Here is a 17,394-nt window from a genome sequence, read left to right on the forward strand (position 1 = left end):
CTGTGAGCTCCCAAATGATCCCATACGGGCCTTGGAAGACACAAGGGGGCTGGGGGATGGGCTGTGTCTGTTGGAAGCTTTGCTGTTTGGTCATGGTTTTCAGAGTTAACAGCCTGAGGCATTACACTGACTTGGGTCCAAACCAAGATGGCTCTAACCGGGGGTCAAGTTGTTTGACCTCTGTAGGTCTCGTTTGCTTGTCTGTGGTGTGGGGAAATGCAGCTCCATGATTTTGTCAGCATGCCAGCACTTGGTTTACACACAGCGCTGGAGCAATGGCAGCCATTGTCCATACTCAGCAATGAACACACCAGCACGCAGGGTAGGCTCCAGCTCCCAGCGGCTTCCCACCTCGTGTCCCCCATGGGCCTGCCTCTGAGGGTCGGCTGTGGCTTCGGCCCAAGACTTCTCCTCTTGGGCCTCAAGCTGACGGACCCAGAAGCCTGGAACAGCAAACAGAAGCCAAGGAAGAAGCGCGCAGCAAAGCCCATGTGGCTCATAGAGCTGAAAGTGGCGTGGGGCACGCGTTGTGAGTCACAAGGCTGGGCCTGACGTGACTGCAACAAGAAAACAGAATTCTCCTCCAGGCACAGGCCAAGAATAATGCTATTATGATATTATTTTATTACGCTATTTTACTAGAATTTCTGGCTATTTGTTGAGGCTGCTCCAACAAGTTTGAGGGAAATGTGTATGGTAAAAGCACTGTGGATAGGCCGGCGCCGCAGCTCACTAGGCTAATCCTCCGCCTGCGGCGCTGGCACACCGGGTTCTCGTCCCGGTCGGGGCGCCGGATTCTGTCCCGGTTGCCCCTGTTCCAGGCCAGCTCTCTGCTGTGGCCAGGGAGTGCAGTGGAGGATGGCCCAAGTGCTTGGGCCCTGCACCCCATGGGAGACCAGGAGAAGCACCTGGCTCCTGGCTTCGGATCAGCGTGGTGTGCCGGCCGCGGCGGCCATTGGAGGGTGAACCGACAGAAAAGGAAGACCTTTCTCTCTGTCTCTCTCTCTCACTGTCCACTCTGCCTGTAAAAAAAAAAAAAAAAAAAAAAAAAAAAAAAAAAAAAAGGCACTGTGGATAGATTTCGAACATGTTTGCATTAACATAGCTTACCTTTTAATTCAATTTTCCCAAGAACTTGGAAAAAGCCAGCTTTCCCCCACGTGGCCTCGTATATACAAAATAACCTGTAGAAAGTACCAGAAAGTGTGGCACAGAAAAGGCAATGCCAAGCAGAGAGCTTCTAGCCCCGTTTCCAGAACGCACGCGTCCTGAGGAATCGTCCGCAGGAGGCTGTCCCGTCGCTCTCCGGTGGAGCCCCCACAAGACCACAGAGGAGCACACAGCCGCTGCTGACGGTTCCTACACACACAGCTCTGCGAAAGCCTGGCTTCTCTTTAAGGCTTTCAGCCGCAAACACCCATCAAGGCAAGCAGTTCCTTTTTGTCAGTCAACCTAGGTTTTAAAAATGATTTTGGAGAAATGAATGGCATTTTGAAGATCCACCAATGTAAGTGTCAAGCACATGTGTGTGTACACACATGCACACGCACACACACACACACACACACACACTGTTGCCATCTTTTGGATCCCATATCAGTCAGGAGCCTTTAATTACACACAAGAAAACCCATTCTAGGAAAAGTCAAATTAGGTAATTGGTTAAAAAATGGTACTTGAAACCATTTCCAGGAGAGCGTTGCGCCTAGAAACAATGGCTGGATTATACGCTCAGACTAGTCAGCGGAAAACTGCTGGCACCGGGCAGGAGCTACTGTTGGTGCGACTCTGCCAAGCTCCCCTTGAATCCTGGATGCCACCTTCCTTGGGCCCTGCCACCTTGCTAGAACGGACGCGGGGTGACTTCTGCCTTTCTTTTAATTTTTAGAACAATCTCCTCCAAGTCAAAAGGTCGTCTATTCTCCACCTTAACCAACTGATCTGATTCAGTGTCTCCCGTTGGGAGGAAATTTGCTGTCACGTGCCTCACAAGGTCATGTGTACTCACAGCGTCGCCTGTGAGACGCTCCTTTATGGGGAAGGGGGAGGGCCACGCAGTGTCTGGCTGTCTGTTTCTGTGATGGCCGCAGCTATTGGTAATCATCGCCCCGATCTACCAGCTCACTGGGGACAGCAAAATGATGACATTTTAATTGCACCATTTCTTTAAAAATTTTAGTTGGGGGCCCGGTGTTGTGGTGCTGTGAGCTAAGCTGCTACTTACAACACCTGTGCTCCGTACTTGAGCATTGGTTCGAGTCCCTGCTGCTCCACTTCTCATCTAGCACCCTGCTAGCGTGCCTGGGAAAGCAGTGGAAGATGGCCCAAGTGCTTGGGTCCTGGCCGCCCACGTGGGAGACCTGGATGGAGTTCTAGGCTCCTGGCTTCAGCCTGGCCCAGCCCTGCCTGTTGTGGCCACGTGGGGAGTGAATCAGAGGATGGAAGACCTCTCTCCTACTCTGCCTTTCACATTAAAAAATGTCTTAAAAATAAGTAAAAATTTTAGGTGGACCAAGCATCGGGTTGTGTACTTGTGGATTGCTTGTTGTTGAAGTTATATTAGAAAGGCAGGATACATGTCTAGTTCATTCCCACTAGTTATTGGCTTTCAAGCTCATTAGTTAGTTCGCTAGCACCCTATCATTCAGTAAAGATGAATAACTAGGGGCAGGGTTGTGGCATAGTGGGCTAAGCTGCTGCCTCTGATGCCAGCATCCCGTATGGACACCGGTTCGAGACCTTGCTGCTCCAATTCCCATCCAGCTCTCTGCTAATGTGCCTGGGAAAGCAATGGAGATTGGACCAAGTGCTTGGGCCCCTGCCACCTCCATGGGAGAACCAGAAGAAACTGCAGGTTCCTGGTTTTGGCCTGTCCCAACCCTGGCTGTTGCTGCCATCTGGGGAGTGAACCAGCAGATGGAAGCTCTCTTCTCTCCCTCTCTCTGCAACTTTGCCTTTCAAAAAGAGAGATGACTAACTGGTTTTTAAAAAAGCACATCACACAACAGCTTGAGACTTCATGAACCTCAACGTACATGAGTGTCAGTCAGTCAATTGTCGTTATCATTTTGAAGCTCAAGTGAGACTAGTGTTTGCTTGTGGCCACTTCCTCCGTTTGGCTCCTGTGTCCTTTTGGCATGAGACTTGTGGTCTTCCGTGGATTTTCCCACTGTCTGGTCTGCCAAGAGGTTTGAGGTTCATTTTGTACATGTTGTGCCTCAGGCCAGAGGGAGCTGCTTCTCCAGGAAGCCCTGATTTCTTTGAGTGAGAAATCACATTTCAAGACCACGATCTGGCCACCAGCAACTTCTGTGGCTATTTGGTCAGCACTTGTTTCTAGGTCTCATCAGTGGACGGACATAATTACATGTGAAGATCGTGCGTATTTTCAGATAAGAGAGGAAAGAATGCAGGAGTCCATACCAGGACCAATCCAATTCAAATCGGCAGCCAGATTTTAAAGAATTTTAGACTTTTCTGTATTAAATCTGTACATCTTCTTTCAAACTGAAAATCGTGACCCTTGAAAATGCAGGGAATGAGATCGTTGGAGCATCTACTTCCGGCTGGTCATGCACTTTATCTCATATTGAGCACATCATAGTCTCCGGCTAACGAGAGCAGAGCGGCTGTGCGGTTAACTGTGGTTTCATAGGTCTTCTCCTCCTCAACACAGTTATGCTGCACCAGCTTCCCCTGAGTGTGTGGTCATTTCTCACTTTCCCTTTTCCTTTCTTTTTGAAGATTATTTATTTGAAAGTCAGAATTATAGCGAGAGAGGGGGAGACGCAGAGGGAGAGATCTTCCATCCGCTGGTTTACTCCCTTGATGGCTGCACTGGGCAAAAGCAAAGCCAGGGGCCAGGAGCTTCTCCCATGCGGGTGGCAGGGTCCCACACACTTGGGCCGTCTCCTGCTGCTTTTCCCAGCCATTAGCAGGGAGCTGGATTGGAAGTGGAGCAGAAAAGGCAGGAACTGGAGCCCACAGGGGATGCTGGTGTTGTGGGTGCTGGCTTTACCTGTGCATCACAACCCCTCTCCCAGTTGCTCCTTGTTCTCCAGGTTCCTGCGTGATCAGTGCTCATCACCGGTCCTCCCCATGCTGACCTCTCTTGGCCATTGCTGTCGTCTGGGCTCATTTTCCAGCAGCCTCTGGGAAGTGAGTATGACAGTAAGAACCCCTGGGCTTTTCCTAGTTAGGTCTGTGCCACTGATACTTTCAGGTTTCGCAGAATATAAAGCTCTTAGATCACGTTTTTTTTCCTTGAGAAACTTACCACATTATTTTCTTCTGGCACAAAGTCTTATTAAAAAGTTTTTCTTGAAAGTCATAGTCTGGGGGGTGGGGTGGGGTGTTGTGATACAGCAAGTTAAGCCGCTGCCTGCTGCACCAGCATCCATGTGAGCACCACATTGAGTCCTAGCTGCTCTGCTTCTGATCCAGCTCCTCGCTCATGTGCCTGGGAGAGCAATAAAAGCTGACCCTCGTGTTCGGGTCCCTGCCACGTGGGAGACCTGGATGCAGCTCCCGGCTCTTGGCTTCAACCTGGCCAAGCTCTGGCCTTTGCGGCCATTTGGGGAGTAAACCAATAGATGGAAGATTTTTTCTCTCTCTCTGTCATTCTGTTTTTGATGAGATGTCAGAGTCTTTAATTCTTCTTCAAAGTCCAGTAATTTTTACTAGAATATACAAGGGTACTTCAAAAAGTTCATGGAAAACTAGAATGAAAAGGTAAGCTTATTTTGGTAGAAAGATTTTTGAAATCCATGCCTAGTTTTTCCATGATACGTATTTTCCATGAACTTTTTGAAGTATCCTTGTAGTTTTGGTTTTAGTAACTGAATTGGCATTTTTATTTGTTTATTCTTATAATTTGTTTGGAAGGAAAAGAGATTGAAGAGAGAGAGAGAGAGCCCATCTGTTGTTTCACTTCCCAAGCGCCCACAACAACTAGGACGGGGTCAGGTCAAAGTCAAGAACCCAGAACTCAATCCCGGGTAGACCAGGCTCCCAGGTAGACGGCAGGGACCCAGGCACTCAAGCCATCACCAGATACCTCTCAGGGTACACATTAGCAGGGAGCTGGAATTGGAAGCAGAGCTGGGACTTGAACCCGGGCACTCGGATGTGGAACACGGACATCCTGAGCAGTGTCTTACCTGCTGGTGCTGTCGTCCACGTGAGCTTCTCTTCCAGGCTGGGGGCGGGGGCGGGGTTGTCATTAGTTTTTTTTTTTGTTGTTATTGCTGTCCAGGGCAGTTGGCTTTTGCTATTTAGTTGTTTCATCTGTTTTCATGTGAGAATTCTAAGAGATTAGAAACCTGAATGCCTGCTCTTCTCCGAATTCCCCTACCCTATTGACGCTCCTATTTGAGACTTGTCATAAGGGAAAACACTCATGGAGGTGCATCTGATTGGCTGAGAATAAGTCACACAACTTTTAGTTGCAGAGGAGGCTGGGAAAGTAGTTTCTTGGCTTTCACCTTGAGAAAGTGGGATGTGTAAGACTGCAAGTGCCCCAAAGCAGGAGGTATTGAGAAGGCACGAAATCGGTCCACTGGGGGACTGACGTGCCAAGGCTTGGTTTCGACACCCACGAGGCAGGCTGATGCCTCTGCAAGGATCGCTGGAGGAGTCTCAGCGTGTCCATCTGCCCCGAATTACTCGTCACAAGGACTTCCTGGAGATGAGGGACAGCAGAGTCACTCCTGGGATAAAGACGCTGTCTAGTGAAGACTCCACATTTCATTGCAATAATAAAATCACGATGTTTAAGAGGTTTGATGTGTTTCCATGATCAGAGGACCGGGGAGCTGGTTACTTTGCCTCCTAAACCGGTTGTTTGAACCACTGGTGTTCCGATTGACTTGAACATCGTGACCTGGCTGTGTGCACACGCAGAGGTCGACGGAAGGACGGTCACCTCATCTCTCGCCTGTTTGGACGTTTCTGGACTGAGGACAAGCTCGCGTCCGCCAGCTTTCTTATCGGCCCTGCACTATTGGGTGCCTTTTTCTTTGTAAAATGCTTCCCACTCTCTCCTGGCGTATTCCAACAAGTTCACCTCCACATTCACCTGCCACTGGGCTCCCAACATGCTTTGGAGTACATTCTTACAGTTTGTAAGTCAAGACACTCAAGAAAAAAAAACAACCTTTACCCATCTGTACATATCTGCCTATTAACTAACGCACACAAGGGTCCTTTAATGCTGCTTCTTCTTCTTTTTTTTTTTTTTTTGACAGGCAGAGTGGACAGTGAGAAAGAGAGACAGAGAGAAAGGTCTTCCTTTTTCTGTTGGTTCACCCCACAATGGCTGCTGTGGCCGGCGCACCACGCTGATCTGAAGCCAGGATCGACACCAGGAGCCAGATGCTTCTCCTGGTCTCCCATGGGGTGCAGGGCCCAAGCACTTGGGCCATCCTCCACTGCACTCCCGGGCCACAGCAGAGAGCTGGACTGGAAGAGGAGCAACCGGGACAGAATCCAGCGCCTCGACCAGGACAAGAACCCGGGGTGCCGGCGCCGCAGGTGGAGGATTAGCCTAGTGAGCCACAGCGCCAGCGAGTCCTTTAATTCTTTCATCACACTGGCCCAGGTTGCACTGCGATTATGGAGGCAGATGACGTTGATGTACAACATCTGTCTCATCCCTGTCTGTCATCCCACTCACTTCTGCACCAGCCACGCTTTCCTAGTAGGACATGCCATTGGTAGTACAGGTGCCTCTTGCACCGTGCTGGACCATGAAGCATGACAAATGCTCGTTGAATCCCAGGGGAGCGGGCCTCCTTTGACACTGCCATGTGGCCTGTCTTGCTGTTCTGTTTATCGCAGGTGTCTGAGGCACGCCATTTTAGGAGGATGGAGGTTGCAAACGTTTTTACCCCACCAAGCCAGGAATCCTGCTGACCGTCTCTTTAAGGTGATGTCGCTTCCCAGCAGTGGAGAGCCGAGAGCAGCATTGGGGGTTCTGCCAGGCACAGAGCACTCGCTGTGAGTCGGGCTTATTGCATCACACACTCATCACCTAATCCTTCCTGGAGCATCACACAGTGAGTACTACGCTCCGCCCTTTATGGAGGAGCACTTTAAGTCCCAAAGAGATTGAGCTGACCAAGTTCACACGCCTAGCAAGTGTCAGCATCAGAATTCGAACCCAGCTCTGGCTGACTCCCAAGTCTGGGCTCTTGATGGCTCTGTCACTCTGAAAGCCAGGGCCAGCCTCGTGGGCATTGCCCCATTTCCCACACATAGAAGGCCCGGTGTTTGTTTGGCTTAAAGCTCTGTTTGCACCACCTTGAAATCACCTTCCTTTTTTTTTTTTTTTTTTTTTGGTAACAGCTGGCCTTGCATTCTCGCTTTGCAGTGAGCCCTAGAAATTACAGAGCCGATCCTGCCCCCAAAGCACCGAAGTTTGCATTTACCAAGTGACCACATCTCTTCCCATGGAGGTCCTGTTTGCGCTCAACTTGTGGGACCTCAAGCAGCCAACCGGGGAGCTTTGCCAAGGCGGGAAGGGCACTTCCGGGAGCAGGAGGAAGCTGGCTGCAGGGGCCAGGGTTGGAAGCAGCTCCCTGACAAATGCTGGCTTCACTCGCTTCTGTCTAACGCCTCTGTCTCTCCACCTGCCTTTCCCTCCGTCTCCAACCCCTCACCAGACCAGAGCAGGGAGTTCTGGAGTCAGGGTCAGGTCTCCTGGTTCCCACACCCTTGCTCTCCCTGCAAACCCTACTCCTAGACAGAGATGTGCACTGCTTAGTTCCAAGTGTGTTAGCGATGTTTGGTTGGTGCAGATCCATCCCCCAGCCCGCTCCTGTGTTGGTTGCTCTTGTCCACCCAGAGTTCCCTGGGACTCCAGAAATGTCTTTGCAGACTGCAGCCGGACCAACGGTCCCACAAGTTCTGCAGATGCCGCCAGGACATCCCATGCTTTCTGCGGTCTCAAAGGGTGGCCTTCAGGCCAGACGCCCCAGCTGCTGTCTTAACATTGTTTCCGGCTCTTGCTTGTCTCCTGTTCTCCACATGGCTGGATGCCAGCTCTGCGTGCCCAGGCTCCTCGGGTACTGCCTTCGTGTGTGCTTTGGCTGCCTCCGTGGGCTTTCACATGCATGGTAACCTGTCTGCTCCATCGTTTCCAGGTTGTCCTCCACATTGCCACCGAGTTATCCATTGATCAAAGATTCCTGATGCTTGGCTCTCTTGCTTGAGTGAAAAGCCTCCCCCATGGGCTCGGCTGACCCACAGGGCCCAGTCCAAACCGCTCGTCTCGTTCCGTGGTCTCTTGGGCTGCCCTGGAGCCACTGCACTCCAAGAAAACCATTCTTGCCATCTTTCTCTTTGCATATGCTATTCCGCCTGGACTCCTCCATCTCTCTCCCCTTTGTTAGATGTCCCTTCTTCAAGACGTGGAGCAAATGTCACCCGTGCCAGCCCATAGTCTTCCCATACCCCGCCTACTCCCTCCCATCCCCCGCTCCGCTCACTCCTACCCTGTCACACTCGGTTGTGCACATTTGGTCCAGTGTCTCCCTGGCAGCTGGAGGAGAGTAGGGATCATGGTTTTTCATCTTTGCTTTCCCAGTGATTAGTACATTGCCAGGCATACAAGCGGGGTTAAGGACGAATGTATGTGCACACAAAGTGGTTTGTTTTTTTTTTTTGGCAGGCAGAGTTAGACAGTGAGAGAAAGAGACTGAGAGAAAGGTCTTCTTTTTCCGGTGGTTCACCCCCAAATGGCCGCTACAGCTGTTGTGTTGCAGCCGGCACGCTGCACCGATCCGAAGCCAGGAGCCAGGTGCTTCTCCTGGTCTCAAATGCAGGTGCAGGGCCCAAGCACTTGGGCCATCCTCCACTGCCTTTCCGGGCCACAGCAGAGAGCTGGACTGGAAGAGGAGCAACCGGGACAGAATCTGGCGCCCCAACCGGGACTAGAACCTGGGGTGCCGGCGCCGCAGGCAGAGGATTAGCCTAGTGAACCGTGCCGCCAGCCGCACACAAAGTTTTGAGTACTTATATTTTTAAAAAATATTTATTTATGTATTTGAAAGGCAGAGGGAGAGAGAGAGAGAGAGAGAGATCTTCCACCTGCTGGCTCACTCCCTAAATGGGTGCAACAAAGCCAGGAGCCAGGCGCCTCTTCTGCGTCTCCCAAGTGGTGTAGGAGCCCAAGCACGTGGGTCATCTTCCGTTGCTTTCCCAGGCACATTAGCAGGGAGCTGGATCAGAAGTGGAGCAGCCAGGACTTGAACCAGCTCCCATATGGGATGCTGGTGCTGCAGGCTGCAGTTTTAACCCTCTGAGCCACAGCGCCAGCCCCACTTGCATTGTTTTTTAAAAGTTATTTTGATTTTTTGAATTTTAAACCAGACCACTGGCATGCCACTTGTTACTTTGGAATACAAAGTGCCACCAATACATGTATTTTATAACGATTTAAAAATGATGTCTGATTAATCTGCATTAAGATGCACAGATCTTCAGTATTTAGTCTGATACATTTGCAGCATGGGAAACCCTTTCGTACCTACCACAGGTGAGACACAATATCTCTGTCACCCAGAAAGTCTCTGAGTGGCCTCTGTCTACTCAAACCCTCTTGGCCCTCAAACATGACCGATTTTCTGATCTCCACTCTCAGGGGACAGTGTCACATAAATGGACTCCCACAGTGTGAACACTCTTGTGTCTGCCCTTCCCCCACCTCAATGCCTGTTCTTTCTGTTGCTGCGTGGTATTCTGCTGTCCCAGCGCACGACGATTTATTTGTTCCTTGTCCCAGGATGTGGTAGTTGTACCCTCCCGGGCAGTTCGGGTCTCTGAGCTCCAGCCTCGCCTCTCCTCTGAACACAGGCTTCCTGCGTCCACCTGGCTTGCCTCGCCCTCTCTGCTGCCTCCTGCCTGTCCACCCTCTTGCCTGGAAGTCTCAACACTGAGCCCAGCTTCCGGCTTTGGTAGTGAAACTCCTCTGTGTTCCTTAAGCCCGGCGTGATATTCTAGACCCTGACCTCAGCCGTGAGCTCCTTGTCGTCCTCCCTCACCCCTTCCTGGCACGGACACCCGTCGAAGTAACCCTAACTCTCCCGGGAGCAGGTTCTGAGCACCAGAAATGGCCAGCTGCACCCTGACTCATCACACCCACACACTGCCCACTGGCCCCCTTGGGGTACCTGATCCCCACAGCAGAACTCAGAGGCTAGGGATAGAAAGGGGAGGGGCTTATCCAGGAAGAAGCCTCCCCCCCCAGAGGTCATGCGTTCCACCGTGGGTCCCAAGCTAGCCATCACTCAGCAGGGTGACCAGCTGTCCCTGTTTGCCCACCTCTCTCCCAGTCTTACCATGAAAAGTCCCGCACCTGGGGGTCCCCTTCATGGCAGGAGAGTTAGACTAAAGATTAAAGACAACCCTGACAAGCAGCCCGTTTTAACCAGAAAACTCTCTTGCACCTGGTTTACCTGGTGGACCGTGATACTGTCACCTCGCAATGCATTTATTTGCCCAAAGGGATGACTGCTGGAAGAGAACAGTTTGGGGCAGCATTGTAGCGCACTGGGTTAAGCCACTGCCTGCAACACCAGCGTCTCGCATCGGAGCACTGGTCCAAGCTCTGGCTGCTCCACTTCTGATCCAGCTCCTGGCTAATGCGCCTGGGAGACAGCAGATGATAGCCCAAGTGCTTGGGCCCCTGCACCTATGAGGAGACCCAGATGGTGGTGGGGGGTCCAGACTTCTGGCTTCAGCCTGGCCCAGCACCAGTCATTGTAACCATTTGCTGAGTGAATCAGTGGACGGAATATCTCTTTCCATGCCTGCCTCTCCCCTTCTCTCTGTCATTTTTTCAATCCAAATAAATACAAGAAATCTTTACAAAAAATTTTAAGTTAAAAAAAAAAAACAGCAGAGAAAATAGCTGATACGGAGTAAGCCCAGCGATGTGATGGTGCTTCACAAAGCCCATGACGAGACGCTATGCATAGATTTCAAAACTGTTTGCACCAAACAAACTTATCTTTTATTTGTGTTTCCTTGAACTTTTTGAAGTTCACGCATGGCATCGGCTGGGAGTGTGCCCGTCTTTCAGCGCACCGGGGTCTGGTCCAGGTCAAACGAGCATGCGCACAGAAGGCTTGCTCCTCCAGAGTTCGGGTGCGCTGTGCTCACGCCTGCAATTTTGCACGCTGGCGCCTCAGACACTGCTCCTAGAAAGAATGCAGTTAGGCGACGCCGCAGCACTTCCTCCAGGTCCCCGCACTCGGCAAGCGCCAGCTGCAGGAGCTCTTTGTCTTGGAAAGCCTCCTAGAGGAAGGCAGAGGCGAAGGCAGGCAGCCTCTGCAGTCCTGTCCCCGGGGCACGTGGCCGCGGCCTGGCCCAGGCGGGGCGGCAGGGCCGGCACACTTACAGCTCCGCGCTGCTGTTTTCTCAACCTTGGGAGAAGGACGCTGTCCTGTCACCGAGACGCGGGCTGTGACCACTAAAACAGTTCCTTCTTGGCGGCTATCTGGGTGCAGGGGAGGCTTTTGAAGACAACCATGGGCTGTCGTGGTGGAGAAAAAGCCGAGGGAGCTGCAGGTAGGAGCAGCTGAGGTTTAGGAAACAGGATGTAAATACATGAACGCTGAAGTCACTTCCTTTCAAATAAATAAAATAAATCTTTACCAAAAAAAATTAAAAAATATTTTAAAGAAAACCAGAGCCGGCGTTACGGCATACCTGGAAAAACCACCACCTGCAATGCCAGCATCCCATATGGGCACCGATTCCGGAGCTGGCTGCTCCACGTCTGATCCAGCTCTCTGCTATTGCCAGGAAAGCAGTGGAAGATGATCCAAGTGCTTGGGCCCCTGCACCTGTGTGGGAGACCTGGAAGAAGCTCCTGGCTCCTGGCTTCGGATCCGCACAGCTCCGGCCATTGCAGCCAATTGGGGGAGTGAACCAGCGGATGGAAGACCTCTCTCTCTCTCTGCCTCTCCTTCTCTCTCTGTGTAACTCTGATTTTTGAATAAATAAATCTTTAAAGATTTATTTATTTGAAAGACAGAGTTACAGAGAGAGGTAGAGACAGAGAGAGAGGTCTTCCATCCGCTGGTTCACTCCCCAGATGGCCGCAACGGCCGGAGCTGTGCCGATCGGAAGCCAGGAGCCAGGAGCTATAAATAAATCTTTCTTTCTCTCTCTCTCTCTCTCTCTCTTTTTTTTTTTTTTTAAAGAAACGCGTCCTTGGGTGGTTCTGTTGTTGTACTTACACAAATTGAGGTGGCCATGGTGTCAGCTGGCAATGTGGTCTTACGGAACCACCCGCATCCATGCGCCCTGTTGATGACTCAAACGTAGCACATGGCTGTGCGCATGACAGAAGGAGAAAAGGCAGGGAGGCAGGGCAGGCCCAGACACTGGAGCACAGGCACCCATGTGTCTGACTCCCAAGGCCGTGTGCCTTGCACCCCGGTGGGGCCGCCTGTGTTGATTCTGCCCCCAGCGAGGTGCGACAGCAAGCACGGGATGTGTGCTCTTCCTGGACCCAGTGACATTCTCTATTTCGGGTCAGGACCCTGCAGTCCCACAGCCCCAGATCTGAATCAGGATTCAGGCAGCTCTGCCACTTCCAAGTTCAGTGGCCCTGGGAGCCACGTGGAACTCAAAGCCCTCAGAGTCCTCCTCTGTACACTGGGGTGACGGCTGCCTCCTCTATTGCCAGGTTTGTTGTAATGATGAAAAACTAGAATATACGCAGAAGTTCCTTGAAAACTGCAGACTTCCGGACAAATAGGGCCGAGAGCTGAGTTCCCCCAGATTTGTAGGCTGCAGCCCTGACCCCTGATGTGGCTGCGTTTGGAGACAGGGCATCTACAGAGGTAAGGCAGGCCAGGCAAAACTACGAGGATGCCACTGTAGTTCCACAGGGCCGTGTCCTACACACGTGGGAGGGGCGCAGATCTCTCTCTCTCTCTCTCCTTCTCTCCCTCTCTCTCTCCCTCCCTCTCTCCCTCCCTCTCTCCCTCTCTCTCTCTCCCTCCCTCTCTCCCTCCATCTCTCTCTCTCTCTCTGCAGAAGCACAGAGGGAAGGCGAAGCCAGCACACAGTAAGAACTGGCCATCTGCAAGCCAGGGAGAGCCCTCGCCAGAAACCAGCCCTGCTGGCACCCTGGTCCTGGACTTCCAGCCCCAACACGACCTCCTGTGCTGAAGTCCCCCGGTCTGTGGCATTCTGTTACGGCAGCCGAGCTGACTGACAGGCCACAACACTAATGCTTACTCGGTGGTCTAAAGCTTAGAAGGCTTTCTTGGGGGCATTTTATTTTAAAAATTCTTACCTTTTGTTAGAAGGAAAACAACATGTGCTCAAGTAGCAAGCGGAAACGGCTTTGAATTCAGTGGCTGATTTCCTGCAGGCCGCGTGTTCTGGGTGCGAGTTTGGATGGCGTCTCCCAGCTGGTTTGCATTCTGAAAAGCAATCGCTTACCTAGCAAGTAGGGCAGCTCAAAGCATAGTAGCATTGGTATTGCTGGGGAAGAGATTCCTGGCACTTTTGACCTTAAATCCTCCTTCTACCCCCTCAGGGTGTTGTTAGTGCTGTCTGGGGCTGATACAGTTTTTTTTTTTTTTTTTTTTTTTAACAGCTGTGATAAACAGTGTACCACGCTAATTCCAGATAAGAGGTTACAATTTTGTGGGAAGGATTCTGGGAAACACGAATTCCTCTCTCCTGGCCAGAGTCCTGCTTCTTGGACTAGAAGGTCCCAGATGCAATGGCTCGGCTCTGGTCCTGCTCTCAGTCCCCGCAGATCACCTGCACCCACCTGCTCCTTTTCCCTTGACTCACTGCTTTCTCTCCCACCCCCATGCTAAAGCTCTGCCTCCGCCCTGGGCTTCAGAAAGAGCGGAGAGCTGGACCCAAGGGACACTGTCTCTTCCTGCCTTAATCCAGAGGGCCTTGGAAAGCCTGGGTCACCTTTGTCTCTCAGTGATAGGCACAGAGGTCCTCAGAAGGCTCATGGGAAATGCGCATTGTGTAAAAGCTACGCATGGATTTCAAATCTTTTCACACCAAAAGAAATTTACCTTTTAACTCTGTTTCCCCACAAACTTTAAAAACATTTATCTATTTGTTTGAAAGGCAGACACACACATACACACACACAGAGGGAGGGAGGGAGAGAGAGAGAGAAAGAGAGAGAGAGGAGAGACAGAGAGCTTCCATCCACTGGTTTACTCCCCAGACAACGGAGGCTGGGCCAGGTGAGAGCTGGGAGCTGGGAGCTGAGTTTGGGTCTCCCAAGTGGGTGGCAGGGACTTAAGTACTTGAGCCATCATCTCCTGCCTCCCAGGGTGTGCACCTGCAGCAATCTGGACTTGGGAGCAGTGCCAGGATTTGGACCCAGACACTCCGCTATGGAATTCTGGTATCTCAGTTGAGGTCTTAACCATGATGTCCACCCCCACCCCCTCCACGAACTTTCCGAGGTAGCCTTGTAGTAAGTACTCAAGCACTTGGCTGATATTGACAGTCTTGGGGTTATGAATCCAGTAATGGAAAATGAGGTCTCTCCTGCTCCTTTCTTATGGACTATCTGAATCTTGCTCGCTTTCCACCAGGGTCAATTTCAGTGTCTGTCCCTGTGGGTGAGGGTGACCATTTTTAGGGTCTGGGTAGGGAGGGCCAGGGCCAGTGTGGCTAGGCGTATGAGGGCCTTGGAGGCTTGGATTATCCTCAGGCACTGCTATTTCTTTTCCTTTAGTGGAATTTATCTACAGCATACAATTGACCATCTTCATCATTTAAAAAAAAGGATTTATTTATTTATTTGAAAGGCAGAGCTATAGAGAAAGAGGAAGAGAGGTCTTCCATCTGCTGGTTCACTCCCCAAATGGCTGCAACAGCTGGGGCTGGGCCGGGCTGAAGCCAAGAGCCAGGAATTCCATCTGGGTCTCCCACGTGGGTGGCAGGGGTCCAAGTACTTCAGCCATCCTCTGCTGCCTTCCCAGGTGCATTAGCAGGGAGCTGGATTAGAAGTGGAGCAGCCAGGACTTGAACTGGTACCCATGTGGGATGCTTAGGTAGTGGCTTAACCCTCTGTGCCCCAATGCTGGCCTCATCGAAGCCACTTTTAGGTTACAGTTCAGTAGCATCAAGCACCTTCCTAGCACTGTGCAGTGACTGCCACCCTACTCAAGAGCTCTTCGTCTTCCCAGACGCAGACTCTGTGTTTGTTCAACGGCAACTCCCCACACCCCAGCCTTGCTCCCCAGCCCCTGGAAAGTCCCACGCTACCCCGTCCCCATGCGTGACGCCTCTGAGCACCTCACTGAAGTGGGTTTGTGCAGTACCTGGCTTCTGTCACTGAACAAACATCCTCAAGGCTCAGCCGAGAGGTGGCGTGGGTCAGACTCCCCTGGCTCTTTATGGTGGATAAAGATACAGCACGTGTTATCCATCCATCCACCAGCAGTGGACACTGGGCTGTTCCACCCTTTGTCCACTGTGAATAATGCTGCTGTGACCACGGGTGCACAAACATCTGCTCGAGCCCCTGCTCTCACTCCCTGGAGTGTGTATCCAGGCGTGGAGTTGCAGCTGTGTAGTCACTTTATGTTTAACTTCCAGAGGAACCACTCGACAGTTTTCCTAAGAGGCTGAGCCATCGTGCATTCTCATCAGCAGTACCTTTAAAACAGGTGTGGTGATTTACTGGGTCCCGCAGGTGCTCGCTAAAGCTATGAATAAACAGCTCATTCGAAAAATTGTGACGACACATAGGCCTCTATGCACTGTACAAAAAATCTATTCTCTTCGTGTTTTCCCATCCAGCCACATAGCGCAGGTAACAGCTTTGGTCTGGTTTAACACAAGAAATATTTGATCACAGACAAACCAAATTCTTCTTGCTTTATTGAAAGGGATCTTTAAAAAAAAATAAACAAGCTCCTTGGACAGCTTTGTGTCCAAACATGATATGGCAGCTACGTATTCAATATCAGATTTTGATTTCTTCATTTATCCCACAAGAGTTTGCTGAGTTTATTAGGGAAAATTCCTTGAGCTAAATTTCTGCTCTTTGCATTTGAAATCAAGTAAGTATCTACCATTTCCTTCAACCTAAAATGCTTTTTTAAAAAAGATTTATTTATTTGAAAGGCAGAGATATATAGAGAGAAGGAGAGGGACAGACAGATCTTCATTGGCTGATTTACTCCTCAAATGGCCACAACAGCTGTAGCTGGGCCAGGCCTGGGCCAGGGGCCAGGGGCTTCTTCTGGGTCTTCCACACCGCTGCAGGGACCAAAGCAATAAGGCAACCTTCACTGCTTTCCCAGGCGCATTAGCAGGGAGCTGGATTGGAAGGGGAGTGGCCGGGACTTGCACTGGCGCCCATATGGGATGTTGGCACTGCAGGCAGAGGCCTAACCTACTACGTCACAGCACTGGCCCCTTCCATGACCTATCCGGACATCTGGAGGGCGGTCAATAGAAGATGCCCAGGGTGTATTTGGGGGGACAGAACACTTCTTTCTGATCAGGTGTTGGAGGAAGTGGACTCTCAGCTCCTCCCCTTTCCCACAATTCTGGGGGACAATGTGGCTCTGCGTGGTTGTTGGAGAGATGGTTTAGAAACGTGATTGCTGTTGCACTTCCCCGTGACCACCAGAACATGGTTTCTGAAGTGACCGTCCACTTTGTCCCAGTTAGGTCTCTCACAGCACAGCCACGGCATGTTTCAGTGTCCTGTTAGACCAGCCCTCCTCGTGGGCAGGAATCACACCGCATCTGGCTGCTCGTTGCTCAGACGCAGCCTAATGCCGGGGACGTGCTGGGCACTTGCCAAGAGCTAGTGGACCCATGAGCACCCGACAGGCTGATGCTTGCTGAGCTAAGGCTAGCCCACAATTGGGCAAAGGCTAGCCCACAAAGAGCTCACACAGCGGAGAATGAATCTAATATTCCGCTCGTTGCCAAATCTTTTGTGTTTAGGTTGGGCGCTTGTGTTCAAGGGTCTACTTTTACCTGTCGCTGTCACTGGGTATCAGGGTAAAAAGAGGTGGAAGGGCTGAATTGGGACTTGGATCAGTGCCACCTCAATTCAGGCCCACTGCGGGGGTCTGTTCTTACTCAGGAGGGCGGCTGTGTCCTGCAGGGGGGAGTGTGTAAGTCAGGCTCCGTTTAGAACCTTCTGGGCCAATCCTTCTGGCATCTGCTACAGCCAGGCTGGTTTGAAGCTTGAGACACAAAGCATTTTGAAATCAGAGGAGTGTTCCCCGACCCAGGACAGGTGATGCCACCTCTCTAGGTCTCAGGTGCCTTATCTTTAAAGTAAGAGGGTCGGATTAGGTCAGCGTTTCCCAATTTTTGGTGTAATTCCCAATAGCGGTAGAGACAGATGAACTTGAGTATTCTGCGTTA

At 51.3% G+C, this 17,394-nt stretch overlaps 1 long non-coding RNA gene across 4 annotated transcripts; it reads right to left on the bottom strand.

Moving 5' to 3' along the window:
* Positions 1-11,002: 11,002 nt before the first annotated feature.
* On the bottom strand, positions 11,003-15,643 carry LOC149126841 (uncharacterized). Of its 4 annotated transcripts, none has more exons than XR_016233500.1 (4): positions 15,324-15,643; positions 13,310-13,439; positions 11,710-11,846; positions 11,003-11,578 (listed from the first exon to the last, which is right to left on the bottom strand). It is a non-coding gene; the product is annotated as an uncharacterized LOC149126841 (long non-coding RNA). The 4 variants fall into 4 exon arrangements; XR_016233499.1 differs by lacking the exon at positions 15,324-15,643 and adding an exon at positions 14,058-14,265; XR_016233502.1 differs by lacking the exon at positions 15,324-15,643 and adding an exon at positions 14,058-14,265 and having other exon boundaries at positions 11,710-11,859.
* Between the last annotated feature and the right edge of the window lie 1,751 nt (positions 15,644-17,394).

Source organism: Oryctolagus cuniculus, chromosome 5 (genome assembly GCF_051225735.1).
Source record: "Oryctolagus cuniculus isolate XC-2025 breed Fujian yellow rabbit chromosome 5, ASM5122573v1, whole genome shotgun sequence".
Lineage (NCBI taxonomy): Eukaryota > Metazoa > Chordata > Mammalia > Lagomorpha > Leporidae > Oryctolagus > Oryctolagus cuniculus.